The sequence below is a fragment of the Lepidochelys kempii genome, chromosome 26 (assembly GCF_965140265.1).
Source record: "Lepidochelys kempii isolate rLepKem1 chromosome 26, rLepKem1.hap2, whole genome shotgun sequence".
Lineage (NCBI taxonomy): Eukaryota > Metazoa > Chordata > Testudines > Cheloniidae > Lepidochelys > Lepidochelys kempii.
The window spans coordinates 17,183,546-17,207,212 of record NC_133281.1 but is presented as its reverse complement, the minus strand read 5'-3'; positions in this window follow the sequence as shown (position 1 = coordinate 17,207,212).

Below are 23,667 nucleotides of genomic sequence, written 5' to 3'. Positions count from 1 at the left end.
CAGGCTCTCACACTGCCGCCCAGCAAACACACGCTCGGATTCTTCCTCAGCAAGCAAACAAACACAGACTCGGATACTTACCAGTCCCAGGCAAAGTCCTGCTGTGAGCTGCTCTGCTGTCCCCGCTGCTCAGCTGGTTCTCCGCCGCTCAGCTGGTTCGCGAAGCTCTGGCTATTTTTAAACAGCCAGGCTTTCCTGTCGCAAACCAACAGACAGCCTACTGCCCGCACCCTGCAGGCTAGCAGCCAATCAGACACTCACTCAGGCTCTCACACTGCCCTCCCAGCAAACACACGCTCGGATTCTTCCTCAGCAAGCAAACAAACACAGACTCGGATACTTACCAGTCCCAGGGAAACTCCGGCTGTGAGCTGCTCTGCTGTCCCCACCGCTCAGCTGGTTATCCGCCGCTCAGCTGGTTCATGAAGCTCTGGCTTTTTTAAACAGCCAGGCTTCCCTGTCGCAAACCAGACACCCTACTGCCCGCCCCCTGCAGGCTAGCAGCCAATCAGACACTCACTCAGGCTCTCACACTGCCCCCCCAGCAAACACACGCTCGGATACTTCCTCAGCAAGCAAACAAACACAGACTCGGATACTTACCAGTCCCAGGCAAACTCCTGCTGTGTGCTGCTCTGCTGTCCCCGCTGCTCAGCTGGTTCTCCGCCGCTCAGCTGGTACGCGAAGCTCTGGCTATTTTTAAACAGCCAGGCTTCCCTGTCGCAAACAAATAGACAGCCTACTGCCCGCCCCCTGCAGGCTAGCAGCCAATCAGACACTCACTCAGGCTCTCACACTGCCCCCCCAGCAAACACACGCTCGGATACTTCCTCAGCAAGCAAACAAACACAGACTCGGATACTTACCAGTCCCAGGAAAACTCCTGCTGTGTGCTGCTCTGCTGTCCCCGCTGCTCAGCTGGTTCTCCGCTGCTCAGCTGGTTCGCGAAGCTCTGGCTATTTTTAAACAGCCAGGCTTCCCTGTCCCAAACCAACAAACACCCTACTGCCCGCCCCCTGCAGGCTAGCAGCCAATCAGACACTCACTCAGGCTCTCACACTGCCCCCCCAGCAAACACACGCTCGGATACTTCCTCAGCAAGAAAACATACCCAGACTCGGATACTTACCAGACCCAGGCAAACTCCTGCTGTGAGCTGCTCTGCTGTCCCCGCTGCTCAGCTGGGTCTCCGCCGCTCAGCTGGTTCGCGAAGCTCTGGCTATTTTTAAACAGCCAGGCTTCCCTGTCGCAAACCAACAGACACCCTACTGCCCGCCCCCTGCAGGCTAGCAGCCAATCAGACACTCACTCACTCTCTCACACTGCCCCCCCAGCAAACACACGCTCGGATACTTCCTCAGCAAGCAAACAAACCCAGACTCGGATACTTACCAGTCCCAGGCAAACTCCTGCTGTGTGCTGCTCTGCTGTCCCCGCTGCTCAGCTGGTTCTCCGCCGCTCAGCTGGTACGTGAAGCTCTGGCTATTTTTAAACAGCCAGGCTTCCCTGTCGCAAACCAACAGACACCCTACTGCCCGCCCCCTGCAGGCTAGCAGCCAATCAGACACTCACTCAGGCTCTCACACTGCCCCCCCAGCAAACACACGCTCGGATACTTCCTCAGCAAGCAAACAAACACAGACTCGGATACTTACCAGTCCCAGGCAAACTCCCGCTGTGAGCTGCTCTGCTGTCCACGCTGCTCAGCTGGTTCTCCGCCGCTCAGCTGGTTCGCGAAGCTCTGGCTATTTTTAAACAGCCAGGCTTCCCTGTCGCAAACCAACAGACACCCTACTGCCCGCCCCCTGCAGGCTAGCAGCCAATCAGACACTCACTCAGGCTCTCACACTGCCCCCCCAGCAAACACACGCTCGGATTCTTCCTCAGCAAGCAAACAAACACAGACTCGGATACTTACCAGTCCCAGGGAAACTCCTGCTGTGTGCTGCTCTGCTGTCCCCGCTGCTCAGCTGGGTCTCCGCCGCTCAGCTGGTTCGCGAAGCTCTGGCTATTTTTAAACAGCCAGGCTTCCCTGTCGCAAACCAACAGACACCCTACTGCCCGCCCCCTGCAGGCTAGCAGCCAATCAGACACTCACTCAGGCTCTCACACTGCCGCCCAGCAAACACACGCTCGGATTCTTCCTCAGCAAGCAAACAAACACAGACTCGGATACTTACCAGTGCCAGGCAAACTCCTGCTGTGTGCTGCTCTGCTGTCCCCGCTGCTCAGCTGGTTCTCCGCCGCTCAGCTGGTTCGCGAAGCTATGGCTATTTTTAAACAGCCAGGCTTCCCTGTCGCAAACCAACAGACACGCTACTGCCCGCCCCCTGCAGGCTAGCAGCCAATCAGACACTCACTCAGGCTCTCTCACTGCCCCCCCAGCAAACACACGCTCGGATACTTCCTCAGGAAGCAAACAAACCCAGACTCGGATACTTACCAGTCCCAGGCAAACTCCTGCTGTGTGCTGCTCTGCTGTCCCCGCTGCTCAGCTGGTTCTCCGCCGCTCAGCTGGTACGCGAAGCTCTGGCTATTTTTAAACAGCCAGGCTTCCCTGTCGCAAACAAATAGACAGCCTACTGCCCGCCCCCTGCAGGCTAGCAGCCAATCAGACACTCACTCAGGCTCTCACACTGCCCCCCCAGCAAACACACGCTCGGATACTTCCTCAGCAAGCAAACAAACCCAGACTCGGATACTTACCAGTCCCAGGCAAACTCCTGCTGTGTGCTGCTCTGCTGTCCCCGCTGCTCAGCTGGTTCTCCGCCGCTCAGCTGGTACGCGAAGCTCTGGCTATTTTTAAACAGCCAGGCTTCCCTGTCGCAAACCAACAGACACCCTACTGCCCGCCCCCTGCAGGCTAGCAGCCAATCAGACACTCACTCAGGCTCTCACACTGCCCCCCCAGCAAACACACGCTCGGATTCTTCCTCAGCAAGCAAACAAACACAGACTCGGATACTTACCAGTCCCAGGGAAACTCCTGCTGTGTGCTGCTCTGCTGTCCCCGCTGCTCAGCTGGGTCTCCGCCGCTCAGCTGGTTCGCGAAGCTCTGGCTATTTTTAAACAGCCAGGCTTCCCTGTCGCAAACCAACAGACACCCTACTGCCCGCCCCCTGCAGGCTAGCAGCCAATCAGACACTCACTCAGGCTCTCACACTGCCGCCCAGCAAACACACGCTCGGATTCTTCCTCAGCAAGCAAACAAACACAGACTCGGATACTTACCAGTGCCAGGCAAACTCCTGCTGTGTGCTGCTCTGCTGTCCCCGCTGCTCAGCTGGTTCTCCGCCGCTCAGCTGGTTCGCGAAGCTCTGGCTATTTTTAAACAGCCAGGCTTCCCTGTCGCAAACCAACAGACACGCTACTGCCCGCCCCCTGCAGGCTAGCAGCCAATCAGACACTCACTCAGGCTCTCACACTGCCCCCCCAGCAAACACACGCTCGGATTCTTCCACAGCAAGCAAACAAACACAGACTCGGATACTTACCAGTCCCAGGGAAACTCCTGCTGTGAGCTGCTCTGCTGTCCCCACCGCTCAGCTGGTTCTCCGCCGCTCAGCTGGTTCATGAAGCTCTGGCTATTTTTAAACAGCCAGGCTTCCCTGTCGCAAACCAACAGACACCCTACTGCCCGCCCCCTGCAGGCTAGCAGCCAATCAGACACTCACTCAGGCTCTCACACTACCCCCCCAGCAAACACACGCTCGGATACTACCTCAGCAAGCCAACAAACACAGACTCGGATACTTACCAGTCCCAGGCAAACTCCTGCTGTGTGCTGCTCTGCTGTCCCCGCTGCTCAGCTGGTTCTCCGCCGCTCAGCTGGTACGCGAAGCTCTGGCTATTTTTAAACAGCCAGGCTTCCCTGTCGCAAACCAACAGAAACCCTACTGCCCGCCCCCTGCAGGCTAGCAGCCAATCAGACACTCACTCAGGCTCTCACACTGCCGCCCAGCAAACACACGCTCGGATTCTTCCTCAGCAAGCAAACAAACACAGACTCGGATACTTACCAGTCCCAGGCAAAGTCCTGCTGTGAGCTGCTCTGCTGTCCCCGCTGCTCAGCTGGTTCTCCGCCGCTCAGCTGGTTCGCGAAGCTCTGGCTATTTTTAAACAGCCAGGCTTTCCTGTCGCAAACCAACAGACAGCCTACTGCCCGCACCCTGCAGGCTAGCAGCCAATCAGACACTCACTCAGGCTCTCACACTGCCCTCCCAGCAAACACACGCTCGGATTCTTCCTCAGCAAGCAAACAAACACAGACTCGGATACTTACCAGTCCCAGGGAAACTCCGGCTGTGAGCTGCTCTGCTGTCCCCACCGCTCAGCTGGTTATCCGCCGCTCAGCTGGTTCATGAAGCTCTGGCTTTTTTAAACAGCCAGGCTTCCCTGTCGCAAACCAGACACCCTACTGCCCGCCCCCTGCAGGCTAGCAGCCAATCAGACACTCACTCAGGCTCTCACACTGCCCCCCCAGCAAACACACGCTCGGATACTTCCTCAGCAAGCAAACAAACACAGACTCGGATACTTACCAGTCCCAGGCAAACTCCTGCTGTGTGCTGCTCTGCTGTCCCCGCTGCTCAGCTGGTTCTCCGCCGCTCAGCTGGTACGCGAAGCTCTGGCTATTTTTAAACAGCCAGGCTTCCCTGTCGCAAACAAATAGACAGCCTACTGCCCGCCCCCTGCAGGCTAGCAGCCAATCAGACACTCACTCAGGCTCTCACACTGCCCCCCCAGCAAACACACGCTCGGATACTTCCTCAGCAAGCAAACAAACACAGACTCGGATACTTACCAGTCCCAGGAAAACTCCTGCTGTGTGCTGCTCTGCTGTCCCCGCTGCTCAGCTGGTTCTCCGCTGCTCAGCTGGTTCGCGAAGCTCTGGCTATTTTTAAACAGCCAGGCTTCCCTGTCCCAAACCAACAAACACCCTACTGCCCGCCCCCTGCAGGCTAGCAGCCAATCAGACACTCACTCAGGCTCTCACACTGCCCCCCCAGCAAACACACGCTCGGATACTTCCTCAGCAAGAAAACATACCCAGACTCGGATACTTACCAGACCCAGGCAAACTCCTGCTGTGAGCTGCTCTGCTGTCCCCGCTGCTCAGCTGGGTCTCCGCCGCTCAGCTGGTTCGCGAAGCTCTGGCTATTTTTAAACAGCCAGGCTTCCCTGTCGCAAACCAACAGACACCCTACTGCCCGCCCCCTGCAGGCTAGCAGCCAATCAGACACTCACTCACTCTCTCACACTGCCCCCCCAGCAAACACACGCTCGGATACTTCCTCAGCAAGCAAACAAACCCAGACTCGGATACTTACCAGTCCCAGGCAAACTCCTGCTGTGTGCTGCTCTGCTGTCCCCGCTGCTCAGCTGGTTCTCCGCCGCTCAGCTGGTACGTGAAGCTCTGGCTATTTTTAAACAGCCAGGCTTCCCTGTCGCAAACCAACAGACACCCTACTGCCCGCCCCCTGCAGGCTAGCAGCCAATCAGACACTCACTCAGGCTCTCACACTGCCCCCCCAGCAAACACACGCTCGGATACTTCCTCAGCAAGCAAACAAACACAGACTCGGATACTTACCAGTCCCAGGCAAACTCCCGCTGTGAGCTGCTCTGCTGTCCACGCTGCTCAGCTGGTTCTCCGCCGCTCAGCTGGTTCGCGAAGCTCTGGCTATTTTTAAACAGCCAGGCTTCCCTGTCGCAAACCAACAGACACCCTACTGCCCGCCCCCTGCAGGCTAGCAGCCAATCAGACACTCACTCAGGCTCTCACACTGCCCCCCCAGCAAACACACGCTCGGATTCTTCCTCAGCAAGCAAACAAACACAGACTCGGATACTTACCAGTCCCAGGGAAACTCCTGCTGTGTGCTGCTCTGCTGTCCCCGCTGCTCAGCTGGGTCTCCGCCGCTCAGCTGGTTCGCGAAGCTCTGGCTATTTTTAAACAGCCAGGCTTCCCTGTCGCAAACCAACAGACACCCTACTGCCCGCCCCCTGCAGGCTAGCAGCCAATCAGACACTCACTCAGGCTCTCACACTGCCGCCCAGCAAACACACGCTCGGATTCTTCCTCAGCAAGCAAACAAACACAGACTCGGATACTTACCAGTGCCAGGCAAACTCCTGCTGTGTGCTGCTCTGCTGTCCCCGCTGCTCAGCTGGTTCTCCGCCGCTCAGCTGGTTCGCGAAGCTATGGCTATTTTTAAACAGCCAGGCTTCCCTGTCGCAAACCAACAGACACGCTACTGCCCGCCCCCTGCAGGCTAGCAGCCAATCAGACACTCACTCAGGCTCTCTCACTGCCCCCCCAGCAAACACACGCTCGGATACTTCCTCAGGAAGCAAACAAACCCAGACTCGGATACTTACCAGTCCCAGGCAAACTCCTGCTGTGTGCTGCTCTGCTGTCCCCGCTGCTCAGCTGGTTCTCCGCCGCTCAGCTGGTACGCGAAGCTCTGGCTATTTTTAAACAGCCAGGCTTCCCTGTCGCAAACAAATAGACAGCCTACTGCCCGCCCCCTGCAGGCTAGCAGCCAATCAGACACTCACTCAGGCTCTCACACTGCCCCCCCAGCAAACACACGCTCGGATACTTCCTCAGCAAGCAAACAAACCCAGACTCGGATACTTACCAGTCCCAGGCAAACTCCTGCTGTGTGCTGCTCTGCTGTCCCCGCTGCTCAGCTGGTTCTCCGCCGCTCAGCTGGTACGCGAAGCTCTGGCTATTTTTAAACAGCCAGGCTTCCCTGTCGCAAACCAACAGACACCCTACTGCCCGCCCCCTGCAGGCTAGCAGCCAATCAGACACTCACTCAGGCTCTCACACTGCCCCCCCAGCAAACACACGCTCGGATTCTTCCTCAGCAAGCAAACAAACACAGACTCGGATACTTACCAGTGCCAGGCAAACTCCTGCTGTGTGCTGCTCTGCTGTCCCCGCTGCTCAGCTGGTTCTCCGCCGCTCAGCTGGTTCGCGAAGCTCTGGCTATTTTTAAACAGCCAGGCTTCCCTGTCGCAAACCAACAGACACGCTACTGCCGGCCCCCTGCAGGCTAGCAGCCAATCAGACACTCACTCAGGCTCTCACACTGCCCCCCCAGCAAACACACGCTCGGATACTTCCTCAGCAAGCAAACAAACACAGACTCGGATACTTACCAGACCCAGGCAAACTCCTGCTGTGAGCTGCTCTGCTGTCCCCGCTGCTCAGCTGGGTCTCCGCCGCTCAGCTGGTTCGCGAAGCTCTGGCTATTTTTAAACAGCCAGGCTTCCCTGTCGCAAACCAACAGACACCCTACTGCCCGCCCCCTGCAGGCTAGCAGCCAATCAGACACTCACTCACTCTCTCACACTGCCCCCCCAGCAAACACACGCTCGGATACTTCCTCAGCAAGCAAACAAACCCAGACTCGGATACTTACCAGTCCCAGGCAAACTCCTGCTGTGTGCTGCTCTGCTGTCCCCGCTGCTCAGCTGGTTCTCCGCCGCTCAGCTGGTACGTGAAGCTCTGGCTATTTTTAAACAGCCAGGCTTCCCTGTCGCAAACCAACAGACACCCTACTGCCCGCCCCCTGCAGGCTAGCAGCCAATCAGACACTCACTCAGGCTCTCACACTGCCCCCCCAGCAAACACACGCTCGGATACTTCCTCAGCAAGCAAACAAACACAGACTCGGATACTTACCAGTCCCAGGCAAACTCCCGCTGTGAGCTGCTCTGCTGTCCACGCTGCTCAGCTGGTTCTCCGCCGCTCAGCTGGTTCGCGAAGCTCTGGCTATTTTTAAACAGCCAGGCTTCCCTGTCGCAAACCAACAGACACCCTACTGCCCGCCCCCTGCAGGCTAGCAGCCAATCAGACACTCACTCAGGCTCTCACACTGCCCCCCCAGCAAACACACGCTCGGATTCTTCCTCAGCAAGCAAACAAACACAGACTCGGATACTTACCAGTCCCAGGGAAACTCCTGCTGTGTGCTGCTCTGCTGTCCCCGCTGCTCAGCTGGGTCTCCGCCGCTCAGCTGGTTCGCGAAGCTCTGGCTATTTTTAAACAGCCAGGCTTCCCTGTCGCAAACCAACAGACACCCTACTGCCCGCCCCCTGCAGGCTAGCAGCCAATCAGACACTCACTCAGGCTCTCACACTGCCGCCCAGCAAACACACGCTCGGATTCTTCCTCAGCAAGCAAACAAACACAGACTCGGATAGTTACCAGTGCCAGGCAAACTCCTGCTGTGTGCTGCTCTGCTGTCCCCGCTGCTCAGCTGGTTCTCCGCCGCTCAGCTGGTTCGCGAAGCTATGGCTATTTTTAAACAGCCAGGCTTCCCTGTCGCAAACCAACAGACACGCTACTGCCCGCCCCCTGCAGGCTAGCAGCCAATCAGACACTCACTCAGGCTCTCTCACTGCCCCCCCAGCAAACACACGCTCGGATACTTCCTCAGGAAGCAAACAAACCCAGACTCGGATACTTACCAGTCCCAGGCAAACTCCTGCTGTGTGCTGCTCTGCTGTCCCCGCTGCTCAGCTGGTTCTCCGCCCCTCAGCTGGTACGCGAAGCTCTGGCTATTTTTAAACAGCCAGGCTTCCCTGTCGCAAACAAATAGACAGCCTACTGCCCGCCCCCTGCAGGCTAGCAGCCAATCAGACACTCACTCAGGCTCTCACACTGCCCCCCCAGCAAACACACGCTCGGATACTTCCTCAGCAAGCAAACAAACCCAGACTCGGATACTTACCAGTCCCAGGCAAACTCCTGCTGTGTGCTGCTCTGCTGTCCCCGCTGCTCAGCTGGTTCTCCGCCGCTCAGCTGGTACGCGAAGCTCTGGCTATTTTTAAACAGCCAGGCTTCCCTGTCGCAAACCAACAGACACCCTACTGCCCGCCCCCTGCAGGCTAGCAGCCAATCAGACACTCACTCAGGCTCTCACACTGCCCCCCCAGCAAACACACGCTCGGATTCTTCCTCAGCAAGCAAACAAACACAGACTCGGATACTTACCAGTGCCAGGCAAACTCCTGCTGTGTGCTGCTCTGCTGTCCCCGCTGCTCAGCTGGTTCTCCGCCGCTCAGCTGGTTCGCGAAGCTCTGGCTATTTTTAAACAGCCAGGCTTCCCTGTCGCAAACCAACAGACACGCTACTGCCGGCCCCCTGCAGGCTAGCAGCCAATCAGACACTCACTCAGGCTCTCACACTGCCCCCCCAGCAAACACACGCTCGGATACTTCCTCAGCAAGCAAACAAACACAGACTCGGATACTTACCAGACCCAGGCAAACTCCTGCTGTGAGCTGCTCTGCTGTCCCCGCTGCTCAGCTGGGTCTCCGCCGCTCAGCTGGTTCGCGAAGCTCTGGCTATTTTTAAACAGCCAGGCTTCCCTGTCGCAAACCAACAGACACCCTACTGCCCGCCCCCTGCAGGCTAGCAGCCAATCAGACACTCACTCACTCTCTCACACTGCCCCCCCAGCAAACACACGCTCGGATACTTCCTCAGCAAGCAAACAAACCCAGACTCGGATACTTACCAGTCCCAGGCAAACTCCTGCTGTGTGCTGCTCTGCTGTCCCCGCTGCTCAGCTGGTTCTCCGCCGCTCAGCTGGTACGTGAAGCTCTGGCTATTTTTAAACAGCCAGGCTTCCCTGTCGCAAACCAACAGACACCCTACTGCCTGCCCCCTGCAGGCTAGCAGCCAATCAGACACTCACTCAGCCTCTCACACTGCCCCCCCAGCAAACACACGCTCGGATTCTTCCTCAGCAAGCAAACAAACACAGACTCGGATACTTACCAGTCCCAGGAAAACTCCTGCTGTGTGCTGCTCTGCTGTCCCCGCTGCTCAGCTGGTTCTCCGCCGCTCAGCTGGTACGCGAAGCTCTGGCTATTTTTAAACAGCCAGGCTTCCCTGTCGCAAACAAATAGACAGCCTACTGCCTGCCCCCTGCAGGCTAGCAGCCAATCAGACACTCACTCAGGCTCTCACACTGCCCCCCCAGCAAACACACGCTCGGATACTTCCTCAGCAAGCAAACAAACACAGACTCGGATACTTACCAGTCCCAGGCAAACTCCCGCTGTGAGCTGCTCTGCTGTCCACGCTGCTCAGCTGGTTCTCCGCCGCTCAGCTGGTTCGCGAAGCTCTGGCTATTTTTAAACAGCCAGGCTTCCCTGTCGCAAACCAACAGACACCCTACTGCCCGCCCCCTGCAGGCTAGCAGCCAATCAGACACTCACTCAGGCTCTCACACTGCCCCCCCAGCAAACACACGCTCGGATTCTTCCTCAGCAAGCAAACAAACACAGACTCGGATACTTACCAGTCCCAGGGAAACTCCTGCTGTGTGCTGCTCTGCTGTCCCCGCTGCTCAGCTGGGTCTCCGCCGCTCAGCAGGTTCGCGAAGCTCTGGCTATTTTTAAACAGCCAGGCTTCCCTGTCGCAAACCAACAGACACCCTACTGCCCGCCCCCTGCAGGCTAGCAGCCAATCAGACACTCACTCACTCTCTCACACTGCCCCCCCAGCAAACACACGCTCGGATTCTTCCTCAGCAAGCAAACAAACCCAGACTCGGATACTTACCAGTCCCAGGCAAACTCCTGCTGTGTGCTGCTCTGCTGTCCCCGCTGCTCAGCTGGTTCTCCGCCGCTCAGCTGGTACGTGAAGCTCTGGCTATTTTTAAACAGCCAGGCTTCCCTGTCGCAAACCAACAGACACCCTACTGCCCGCCCCCTGCAGGCTAGCAGCCAATCAGACACTCACTCAGCCTCTCACACTGCCCCCCCAGCAAACACACGCTCGGATTCTTCCTCAGCAAGCAAACAAACACAGACTCGGATACTTACCAGTCCCAGGAAAACTCCTGCTGTGTGCTGCTCTGCTGTGCCCGCTGCTCAGCTGGTTCTCCGCCGCTCAGCTGGTACGCGAAGCTCTGGCTATTTTTAAACAGCCAGGCTTCCCTGTCGCAAACAAATAGACAGCCTACTGCCTGCCCCCTGCAGGCTAGCAGCCAATCAGACACTCACTCAGGCTCTCCCACTGCCCCCCCAGCAAACACACGCTCGGATACTTCCTCAGCAAGCAAACAAACACAGACTCGGATACTTACCAGTCCCAGGCAAACTCCCGCTGTGAGCTGCTCTGCTGTCCACGCTGCTCAGCTGGTTCTCCGCCGCTCAGCTGGTTCGCGAAGCTCTGGCTATTTTTAAACAGCCAGGCTTCCCTGTCGCAAACCAACAGACACCCTACTGCCCGCCCCCTGCAGGCTAGCAGCCAATCAGACACTCACTCAGGCTCTCACACTGCCCCCCCAGCAAACACACGCTCGGATTCTTCCTCAGCAAGCAAACAAACACAGACTCGGATACTTACCAGTCCCAGGGAAACTCCTGCTGTGAGCTGCTCTGCTGTCCCCACCGCTCAGCTGGTTCTCCGCCGCTCAGCTGGTTCATGAAGCTCTGGCTATTTTTAAACAGCCAGGCTTCCCTGTCGCAAACCAACAGACACTCTACTGCCCGCCCCCTGCAGGCTAGCAGCCAATCAGAAACTCACTCAGTCTCTCACACTGCCCCCCCAGCAAACACACGCTCGGATACTTCCTCAGCAAGCAAACAAACACAGACTCGGATACTTACCAGTGCCAGGCAAACTCCTGCTGTGTGCTGCTCTGCTGTCCCCGCTGCTCAGCTGGTTCTCCGCCGCTCAGCTGGTACGCGAAGCTCTGGCTATTTTTAAACAGCCAGGCTTCCCTGTCGCAAACCAACAGACACCCTACTGCCCGCCCCCTGCAGGCTAGCAGCCAATCAAACACTCACTCAGGCTCTCACACTACCCCCCCAGCAAACACACGCTCGGATACTACCTCAGCAAGCCAACAAACACAGACTCGGATACTTACCAGTCCCAGGCAAACTCCTGCTGTGTGCTGCTCTGCTGTCCCCGCTGCTCAGCTGGTTCTCCGCCGCTCAGCTGGTACGCGAAGCTCTGGCTATTTTTAAACAGCCAGGCTTCCCTGTCGCAAACCAACAGAAACCCTACAGCCCGCCCCCTGCAGGCTAGCAGCCAATCAGACACTCACTCAGGCTCTCACACTGCCGCCCAGCAAACACACACTCGGATTCTTCCTCAGCAAGCAAACAAACACAGACTCGGATACTTACCAGTCCCAGGCAAAGTCCTGCTGTGAGCTGCTCTGCTGTCCCCGCTGCTCAGCTGGTTCTCCGCCGCTCAGCTGGTTCGCGAAGCTCTGGCTATTTTTAAACAGCCAGGCTTCCCTGTCGCAAACCAACAGACACGCTACTGCCCGCCCCCTGCAGGCTAGCAGCCAATCAGACACTCACTCAGGCTCTCACACTGCCCCCCCAGCAAACACACGCTCAGATTCTTCCTCAGCAAGCAAACAAACCCAGACTCGGACACTTACTAGTCCCAGCAAACTCCTGCTGTGAGCTGCTCTGCTGTCCCCTCTGCTCAGCTGGTTCTCCGCCGCTCAGCTGGTTCGCGAAGTTCTGGCTATTTTTAAACAGCCAGGCTTCCCTGTCGCAAACCAACAGACACCCTACTGCCCGCCCCCTGCAGGCTAGCAGCCAATCAGACACTCACTCAGGCTCTCACACTGCCCCCCCAGCAAACACACGCTCGGATACTTCCTCAGCAAGCAAACAAACCCAGACTCGGATACTTACCAGACCCAGGCAAACTCCTGCTGTGAGCTGCTCTGCTGTCCCCGTTGCTCAGCTGGTTCTCCGCCGCTCAGCTGGTTCGCGAAGCTCTGGCTATTTTTAAGCAGCCAGGCTTCCCTGTCGCAAACCAACAGACACGCTACTGCCCGCCCCCTGCAGGCTAGCAGCCAATCAGACACTCACTCAGGCTCTCTCACTGCCCCCCCAGCAAACACACGCTCGGATACTACCTCAGCAAGCAAACAAACACAGACTCAGATACTTACCAGTCCCAGGCAAACTCCTGCTGTGTGCTGCTCTGCTGTCCCCGCTGCTCAGCTGGTTCTCCGCCGCTCAGCTGGTACGCGAAGCTCTGGCTATTTTCAAACAGCCAGGCTTCCCTGTCGCAAACAATTAGACAGCCTACTGCCCGCCCCCTGCAGGCTAGCAGCCAATCAGACACTCACTCAGGCTCTCACACTGCCCCCCCAGCAAACACACGCTCGGATACTTCCTCAGCAAGCAAACAAACACAGACTCGGATACTTACCAGTCCCAGGAAAACTCCTGCTGTGTGCTGCTCTGCTGTCCCCGCTGCTCAGCTGGTTCTCCGCCGCTCAGCTGGTTCGCGAAGCTCTGGCTATTTTTAAACAGCCAACTTCCCTGTCGCAAACCAACAGACACCCTACTGCCCGCTCCCTGCGGCTAGCAGCCAATCAGACAGTCACTCAGGCTCTCACACTGCCCCCCCAGCAAACACACGCTCGGATACTTCCTCAGCAAGCAAACAAACACAGACTCGGATAATTACCAGTCCCAGGCAAACTCCTGCTGTGTGCTGCTCTGCTGTCCCCGCTACTCAGCTGGTTCTCCGCCGCTCAGCTGGTTCGCGAAGCTCTGGCTATTTTTAAACAGCCAGGCTTCCCTGTCGCAAACCAAAAGACACCCTACTGCCCGCCCCCTGCAGGCTAGCAGCCAATCAGACACTCACTCAGGCTCTCACACTGCCCCCCCAGCAAACACACGCTCGGATACTACCTCAGCAAGCAAACAAACACAGACTCGGATACTTACCAGTCCCAGGCAAACTCCTGCTGTGTGCTGCTCTGCTGTCCCCGCTGCTCAGCTGGTTCTCCGCCGCTCAGCTGGTACGCGAAGCTCTGGCTATTTTTAAACAGCCAGGCTTCCCTGTCGCAAACAAATAGACAGCCTACTGCCCGCCCCCTGCAGGCTAGCAGCCAATCAGACACTCACTCAGGCTCTCACACTGCCCCCCCAGCAAACACACGCTCGGATACTTCCTCAGCAAGCAAACAAACACAGACTCGGATACTTACCAGTCCCAGGCAAAGTCCTGCTGTGTGCTGCTCTGCTGTCCCCGCTGCTCAGCTGGTTCTCCGCCGCTCAGCTTGTTCGCGAAGCTCTGGCTATTTTTAAACAGCCAGCCTTCCCTGTCGCAAACCAACAGACACGCTACTGCCCGTCCCCTGCAGGCTAGCAGCCAATCAGACACTCACTCAGGCTCTCACACTGCCGCCCAGCAAACACACACTCGGATTCTTCCTCAGCAAGCAAACAAACACAGACTCGGATACTTACCAGTGCCAGGCAAAGTCCTGCTGTGAGCTGCTCTGCTGTCCCCGCTGCTCAGCTGGTTCTCCGCCGCTCAGCTGGTTCGCGAAGCTCTGCCTATTTTTAAACAGCCAGGCTTCCCTGTCGCAAACCAACAGACACGCTACTGCCCGCCCCCTGCAGGCTAGCAGCCAATCAGACACTCACTCAGGCTCTCACACTGCCCCCCCAGCAAACACACGCTCAGATTCTTCCTCAGCAAGCAAACAAACCCAGACTCGGACACTTACTAGTCCCAGCAAACTCCTGCTGTGAGCTGCTCTGCTGTCCCCTCTGCTCAGCTGGTTCTCCGCCGCTCAGCTGGTTTGCGAAGTTCTGGCTATTTTTAAACAGCCAGGCTTCCCTGTCGCAAACCAACAGACACCCTACTGCCCGCCCCCTGCAGGCTAGCAGCCAATCAGACACTCACTCAGGCTCTCACACTGCCCCCCCAGCAAACACACGCTCGGATACTTCCTCAGCAAGCAAACAAACCCAGACTCGGATACTTACCAGACCCAGGCAAACTCCTGCTGTGAGCTGCTCTGCTGTCCCCGTTGCTCAGCTGGTTCTCCGCCGCTCAGCTGGTTCGCGAAGCTCTGGCTATTTTTAAGCAGCCAGGCTTCCCTGTCGCAAACCAACAGACACGCTACTGCCCGCCCCCTGCAGGCTAGCAGCCAATCAGACACTCACTCAGGCTCTCACACTGCCGCCCAGCAAACACACGCTCGGATTCTTCCTCAGCAAGCAAACAAACACAGACTCGGATACTTACCAGTCCCAGGCAAAGTCCTGCTGTGAGCTGCTCTGCTGTCCCCGCTGCTCAGCTGGTTCTCCGCCGCTCAGCTGGTTCGCGAAGCTCTGGCTATTTTTAAACAGCCAGGCTTTCCTGTCGCAAACCAACAGACAGCCTACTGCCCGCACCCTGCAGGCTAGCAGCCAATCAGACACTCACTCAGGCTCTCACACTGCCCTCCCAGCAAACACACGCTCGGATTCTTCCTCAGCAAGCAAACAAACACAGACTCGGATACTTACCAGTCCCAGGGAAACTCCGGCTGTGAGCTGCTCTGCTGTCCCCACCGCTCAGCTGGTTATCCGCCGCTCAGCTGGTTCATGAAGCTCTGGCTTTTTTAAACAGCCAGGCTTCCCTGTCGCAAACCAGACACCCTACTGCCCGCCCCCTGCAGGCTAGCAGCCAATCAGACACTCACTCAGGCTCTCACACTGCCCCCCCAGCAAACACACGCTCGGATACTTCCTCAGCAAGCAAACAAACACAGACTCGGATACTTACCAGTCCCAGGCAAACTCCTGCTGTGTGCTGCTCTGCTGTCCCCGCTGCTCAGCTGGTTCTCCGCCGCTCAGCTGGTACGCGAAGCTCTGGCTATTTTTAAACAGCCAGGCTTCCCTGTCGCAAACAAATAGACAGCCTACTGCCCGCCCCCTGCAGGCTAGCAGCCAATCAGACACTCACTCAGGCTCTCACACTGCCCCCCCAGCAAACACACGCTCGGATACTTCCTCAGCAAGCAAACAAACACAGACTCGGATACTTACCAGTCCCAGGAAAACTCCTGCTGTGTGCTGCTCTGCTGTCCCCGCTGCTCAGCTGGTTCTCCGCTGCTCAGCTGGTTCGCGAAGCTCTGGCTATTTTTAAACAGCCAGGCTTCCCTGTCCCAAACCAACAAACACCCTACTGCCCGCCCCCTGCAGGCTAGCAGCCAATCAGACACTCACTCAGGCTCTCACACTGCCCCCCCAGCAAACACACGCTCGGATACTTCCTCAGCAAGAAAACATACCCAGACTCGGATACTTACCAGACCCAGGCAAACTCCTGCTGTGAGCTGCTCTGCTGTCCCCGCTGCTCAGCTGGGTCTCCGCCGCTCAGCTGGTTCGCGAAGCTCTGGCTATTTTTAAACAGCCAGGCTTCCCTGTCGCAAACCAACAGACACCCTACTGCCCGCCCCCTGCAGGCTAGCAGCCAATCAGACACTCACTCACTCTCTCACACTGCCCCCCCAGCAAACACACGCTCGGATACTTCCTCAGCAAGCAAACAAACCCAGACTCGGATACTTACCAGTCCCAGGCAAACTCCTGCTGTGTGCTGCTCTGCTGTCCCCGCTGCTCAGCTGGTTCTCCGCCGCTCAGCTGGTACGTGAAGCTCTGGCTATTTTTAAACAGCCAGGCTTCCCTGTCGCAAACCAACAGACACCCTACTGCCCGCCCCCTGCAGGCTAGCAGCCAATCAGACACTCACTCAGGCTCTCACACTGCCCCCCCAGCAAACACACGCTCGGATACTTCCTCAGCAAGCAAACAAACACAGACTCGGATACTTACCAGTCCCAGGCAAACTCCCGCTGTGAGCTGCTCTGCTGTCCACGCTGCTCAGCTGGTTCTCCGCCGCTCAGCTGGTTCGCGAAGCTCTGGCTATTTTTAAACAGCCAGGCTTCCCTGTCGCAAACCAACAGACACCCTACTGCCCGCCCCCTGCAGGCTAGCAGCCAATCAGACACTCACTCAGGCTCTCACACTGCCCCCCCAGCAAACACACGCTCGGATTCTTCCTCAGCAAGCAAACAAACACAGACTCGGATACTTACCAGTCCCAGGGAAACTCCTGCTGTGTGCTGCTCTGCTGTCCCCGCTGCTCAGCTGGGTCTCCGCCGCTCAGCTGGTTCGCGAAGCTCTGGCTATTTTTAAACAGCCAGGCTTCCCTGTCGCAAACCAACAGACACCCTACTGCCCGCCCCCTGCAGGCTAGCAGCCAATCAGACACTCACTCAGGCTCTCACACTGCCGCCCAGCAAACACACGCTCGGATTCTTCCTCAGCAAGCAAACAAACACAGACTCGGATACTTACCAGTGCCAGGCAAACTCCTGCTGTGTGCTGCTCTGCTGTCCCCGCTGCTCAGCTGGTTCTCCGCCGCTCAGCTGGTTCGCGAAGCTATGGCTATTTTTAAACAGCCAGGCTTCCCTGTCGCAAACCAACAGACACGCTACTGCCCGCCCCCTGCAGGCTAGCAGCCAATCAGACACTCACTCAGGCTCTCTCACTGCCCCCCCAGCAAACACACGCTCGGATACTTCCTCAGGAAGCAAACAAACCCAGACTCGGATACTTACCAGTCCCAGGCAAACTCCTGCTGTGTGCTGCTCTGCTGTCCCCGCTGCTCAGCTGGTTCTCCGCCGCTCAGCTGGTACGCGAAGCTCTGGCTATTTTTAAACAGCCAGGCTTCCCTGTCGCAAACAAATAGACAGCCTACTGCCCGCCCCCTGCAGGCTAGCAGCCAATCAGACACTCACTCAGGCTCTCACACTGCCCCCCCAGCAAACACACGCTCGGATACTTCCTCAGCAAGCAAACAAACCCAGACTCGGATACTTACCAGTCCCAGGCAAACTCCTGCTGTGTGCTGCTCTGCTGTCCCCGCTGCTCAGCTGGTTCTCCGCCGCTCAGCTGGTACGCGAAGCTCTGGCTATTTTTAAACAGCCAGGCTTCCCTGTCGCAAACCAACAGACACCCTACTGCCCGCCCCCTGCAGGCTAGCAGCCAATCAGACACTCACTCAGGCTCTCACACTGCCCCCCCAGCAAACACACGCTCGGATTCTTCCTCAGCAAGCAAACAAACACAGACTCGGATACTTACCAGTGCCAGGCAAACTCCTGCTGTGTGCTGCTCTGCTGTCCCCGCTGCTCAGCTGGTTCTCCGCCGCTCAGCTGGTTCGCGAAGCTCTGGCTATTTTTAAACAGCCAGGCTTCCCTGTCGCAAACCAACAGACACGCTACTGCCGGCCCCCTGCAGGCTAGCAGCCAATCAGACACTCACTCAGGCTCTCACACTGCCCCCCCAGCAAACACACGCTCGGATACTTCCTCAGCAAGCAAACAAACACAGACTCGGATACTTACCAGACCCAGGCAAACTCCTGCTGTGAGCTGCTCTGCTGTCCCCGCTGCTCAGCTGGGTCTCCGCCGCTCAGCTGGTTCGCGAAGCTCTGGCTATTTTTAAACAGCCAGGCTTCCCTGTCGCAAACCAACAGACACCCTACTGCCCGCCCCCTGCAGGCTAGCAGCCAATCAGACACTCACTCACTCTCTCACACTGCCCCCCCAGCAAACACACGCTCGGATACTTCCTCAGCAAGCAAACAAACCCAGACTCGGATACTTACCAGTCCCAGGCAAACTCCTGCTGTGTGCTGCTCTGCTGTCCCCGCTGCTCAGCTGGTTCTCCGCCGCTCAGCTGGTACGTGAAGCTCTGGCTATTTTTAAACAGCCAGGCTTCCCTGTCGCAAACCAACAGACACCCTACTGCCCGCCCCCTGCAGGCTAGCAGCCAATCAGACACTCACTCAGGCTCTCACACTGCCCCCCCAGCAAACACACGCTCGGATACTTCCTCAGCAAGCAAACAAACACAGACTCGGATACTTACCAGTCCCAGGCAAACTCCCGCTGTGAGCTGCTCTGCTGTCCACGCTGCTCAGCTGGTTCTCCGCCGCTCAGCTGGTTCGCGAAGCTCTGGCTATTTTTAAACAGCCAGGCTTCCCTGTCGCAAACCAACAGACACCCTACTGCCCGCCCCCTGCAGGCTAGCAGCCAATCAGACACTCACTCAGGCTCTCACGCTGCCCCCCCAGCAAACACACGCTCGGATTCTTCCTCAGCAAGCAAACAAACACAGACTCGGATACTTACCAGTCCCAGGGAAACTCCTGCTGTGTGCTGCTCTGCTGTCCCCGCTGCTCAGCTGGGTCTCCGCCGCTCAGCTGGTTCGCGAAGCTCTGGCTATTTTTAAACAGCCAGGCTTCCCTGTCGCAAACCAACAGACACCCTACTGCCCGCCCCCTGCAGGCTAGCAGCCAATCAGACACTCACTCAGGCTCTCACACTGCCGCCCAGCAAACACACGCTCGGATTCTTCCTCAGCAAGCAAACAAACACAGACTCGGATAGTTACCAGTGCCAGGCAAACTCCTGCTGTGTGCTGCTCTGCTGTCCCCGCTGCTCAGCTGGTTCTCCGCCGCTCAGCTGGTTCGCGAAGCTATGGCTATTTTTAAACAGCCAGGCTTCCCTGTCGCAAACCAACAGACACGCTACTGCCCGCCCCCTGCAGGCTAGCAGCCAATCAGACACTCACTCAGGCTCTCTCACTGCCCCCCCAGCAAACACACGCTCGGATACTTCCTCAGGAAGCAAACAAACCCAGACTCGGATACTTACCAGTCCCAGGCAAACTCCTGCTGTGTGCTGCTCTGCTGTCCCCGCTGCTCAGCTGGTTCTCCGCCCCTCAGCTGGTACGCGAAGCTCTGGCTATTTTTAAACAGCCAGGCTTCCCTGTCGCAAACAAATAGACAGCCTACTGCCCGCCCCCTGCAGGCTAGCAGCCAATCAGACACTCACTCAGGCTCTCACACTGCCCCCCCAGCAAACACACGCTCGGATACTTCCTCAGCAAGCAAACAAACCCAGACTCGGATACTTACCAGTCCCAGGCAAACTCCTGCTGTGTGCTGCTCTGCTGTCCCCGCTGCTCAGCTGGTTCTCCGCCGCTCAGCTGGTACGCGAAGCTCTGGCTATTTTTAAACAGCCAGGCTTCCCTGTCGCAAACCAACAGACACCCTACTGCCCGCCCCCTGCAGGCTAGCAGCCAATCAGACACTCACTCAGGCTCTCACACTGCCCCCCCAGCAAACACACGCTCGGATTCTTCCTCAGCAAGCAAACAAACACAGACTCGGATACTTACCAGTGCCAGGCAAACTCCTGCTGTGTGCTGCTCTGCTGTCCCCGCTGCTCAGCTGGTTCTCCGCCGCTCAGCTGGTTCGCGAAGCTCTGGCTATTTTTAAACAGCCAGGCTTCCCTGTCGCAAACCAACAGACACGCTACTGCCGGCCCCCTGCAGGCTAGCAGCCAATCAGACACTCACTCAGGCTCTCACACTGCCCCCCCAGCAAACACACGCTCGGATACTTCCTCAGCAAGCAAACAAACACAGACTCGGATACTTACCAGACCCAGGCAAACTCCTGCTGTGAGCTGCTCTGCTGTCCCCGCTGCTCAGCTGGGTCTCCGCCGCTCAGCTGGTTCGCGAAGCTCTGGCTATTTTTAAACAGCCAGGCTTCCCTGTCGCAAACCAACAGACACCCTACTGCCCGCCCCCTGCAGGCTAGCAGCCAATCAGACACTCACTCACTCTCTCACACTGCCCCCCCAGCAAACACACGCTCGGATACTTCCTCAGCAAGCAAACAAACCCAGACTCGGATACTTACCAGTCCCAGGCAAACTCCTGCTGTGTGCTGCTCTGCTGTCCCCGCTGCTCAGCTGGTTCTCCGCCGCTCAGCTGGTACGTGAAGCTCTGGCTATTTTTAAACAGCCAGGCTTCCCTGTCGCAAACCAACAGACACCCTACTGCCCGCCCCCTGCAGGCTAGCAGCCAATCAGACACTCACTCAGGCTCTCACACTGCCCCCCCAGCAAACACACGCTCGGATACTTCCTCAGCAAGCAAACAAACACAGACTCGGATACTTACCAGTCCCAGGCAAACTCCCGCTGTGAGCTGCTCTGCTGTCCACGCTGCTCAGCTGGTTCTCCGCCGCTCAGCTGGTTCGCGAAGCTCTGGCTATTTTTAAACAGCCAGGCTTCCCTGTCGCAAACCAACAGACACCCTACTGCCCGCCCCCTGCAGGCTAGCAGCCAATCAGACACTCACTCAGGCTCTCACACTGCCCCCCCAGCAAACACACGCTCGGATTCTTCCTCAGCAAGCAAACAAACACAGACTCGGATACTTACCAGTCCCAGGGAAACTCCTGCTGTGTGCTGCTCTGCTGTCCCCGCTGCTCAGCTGGGTCTCCGCCGCTCAGCTGGTTCGCGAAGCTCTGGCTATTTTTAAACAGCCAGGCTTCCCTGTCGCAAACCAACAGACACCCTACTGCCCGCCCCCTGCAGGCTAGCAGCCAATCAGACACTCACTCAGGCTCTCACACTGCCGCCCAGCAAACACACGCTCGGATTCTTCCTCAGCAAGCAAACAAACACAGACTCGGATACTTACCAGTGCCAGGCAAACTCCTGCTGTGTGCTGCTCTGCTGTCCCCGCTGCTCAGCTGGTTCTCCGCCGCTCAGCTGGTTCGCGAAGCTATGGCTATTTTTAAACAGCCAGGCTTCCCTGTCGCAAACCAACAGACACGCTACTGCCCGCCCCCTGCAGGCTAGCAGCCAATCAGACACTCACTCAGGCTCTCTCACTGCCCCCCCAGCAAACACACGCTCGGATACTTCCTCAGGAAGCAAACAAACCCAGACTCGGATACTTACCAGTCCCAGGCAAACTCCTGCTGTGTGCTGCTCTGCTGTCCCCGCTGCTCAGCTGGTTCTCCGCCGCTCAGCTGGTACGCGAAGCTCTGGCTATTTTTAAACAGCCAGGCTTCCCTGTCGCAAACAAATAGACAGCCTACTGCCCGCCCCCTGCAGGCTAGCAGCCAATCAGACACTCACTCAGGCTCTCACACTGCCCCCCCAGCAAACACACGCTCGGATACTTCCTCAGCAAGCAAACAAACCCAGACTCGGATACTTACCAGTCCCAGGCAAACTCCTGCTGTGTGCTGCTCTGCTGTCCCCGCTGCTCAGCTGGTTCTCCGCCGCTCAGCTGGTACGCGAAGCTCTGGCTATTTTTAAACAGCCAGGCTTCCCTGTCGCAAACCAACAGACACCCTACTGCCCGCCCCCTGCAGGCTAGCAGCCAATCAGACACTCACTCAGGCTCTCACACTGCCCCCCCAGCAAACACACGCTCGGATTCTTCCTCAGCAAGCAAACAAACACAGACTCGGATACTTACCAGTGCCAGGCAAACTCCTGCTGTGTGCTGCTCTGCTGTCCCCGCTGCTCAGCTGGTTCTCCGCCGCTCAGCTGGTTCGCGAAGCTCTGGCTATTTTTAAACAGCCAGGCTTCCCTGTCGCAAACCAACAGACACGCTACTGCCGGCCCCCTGCAGGCTAGCAGCCAATCAGACACTCACTCAGGCTCTCACACTGCCCCCCCAGCAAACACACGCTCGGATACTTCCTCAGCAAGCAAACAAACACAGACTCGGATACTTACCAGACCCAGGCAAACTCCTGCTGTGAGCTGCTCTGCTGTCCCCGCTGCTCAGCTGGGTCTCCGCCGCTCAGCTGGTTCGCGAAGCTCTGGCTATTTTTAAACAGCCAGGCTTCCCTGTCGCAAACCAACAGACACCCTACTGCCCGCCCCCTGCAGGCTAGCAGCCAATCAGACACTCACTCACTCTCTCACACTGCCCCCCCAGCAAACACACGCTCGGATACTTCCTCAGCAAGCAAACAAACCCAGACTCGGATACTTACCAGTCCCAGGCAAACTCCTGCTGTGTGCTGCTCTGCTGTCCCCGCTGCTCAGCTGGTTCTCCGCCGCTCAGCTGGTACGTGAAGCTCTGGCTATTTTTAAACAGCCAGGCTTCCCTGTCGCAAACCAACAGACACCCTACTGCCCGCCCCCTGCAGGCTAGCAGCCAATCAGACACTCACTCAGGCTCTCACACTGCCCCCCCAGCAAACACACGCTCGGATACTTCCTCAGCAAGCAAACAAACACAGACTCGGATACTTACCAGTCCCAGGCAAACTCCCGCTGTGAGCTGCTCTGCTGTCCACGCTGCTCAGCTGGTTCTCCGCCGCTCAGCTGGTTCGCGAAGCTCTGGCTATTTTTAAACAGCCAGGCTTCCCTGTCGCAAACCAACAGACACCCTACTGCCCGCCCCCTGCAGGCTAGCAGCCAATCAGACACTCACTCAGGCTCTCACACTGCCCCCCCAGCAAACACACGCTCGGATTCTTCCTCAGCAAGCAAACAAACACAGACTCGGATACTTACCAGTCCCAGGGAAACTCCTGCTGTGTGCTGCTCTGCTGTCCCCGCTGCTCAGCTGGGTCTCCGCCGCTCAGCTGGTTCGCGAAGCTCTGGCTATTTTTAAACAGCCAGGCTTCCCTGTCGCAAACCAACAGACACCCTACTGCCCGCCCCCTGCAGGCTAGCAGCCAATCAGACACTCACTCAGGCTCTCACACTGCCGCCCAGCAAACACACGCTCGGATTCTTCCTCAGCAAGCAAACAAACACAGACTCGGATAGTTACCAGTGCCAGGCAAACTCCTGCTGTGTGCTGCTCTGCTGTCCCCGCTGCTCAGCTGGTTCTCCGCCGCTCAGCTGGTTCGCGAAGCTATGGCTATTTTTAAACAGCCAGGCTTCCCTGTCGCAAACCAACAGACACGCTACTGCCCGCCCCCTGCAGGCTAGCAGCCAATCAGACACTCACTCAGGCTCTCTCACTGCCCCCCCAGCA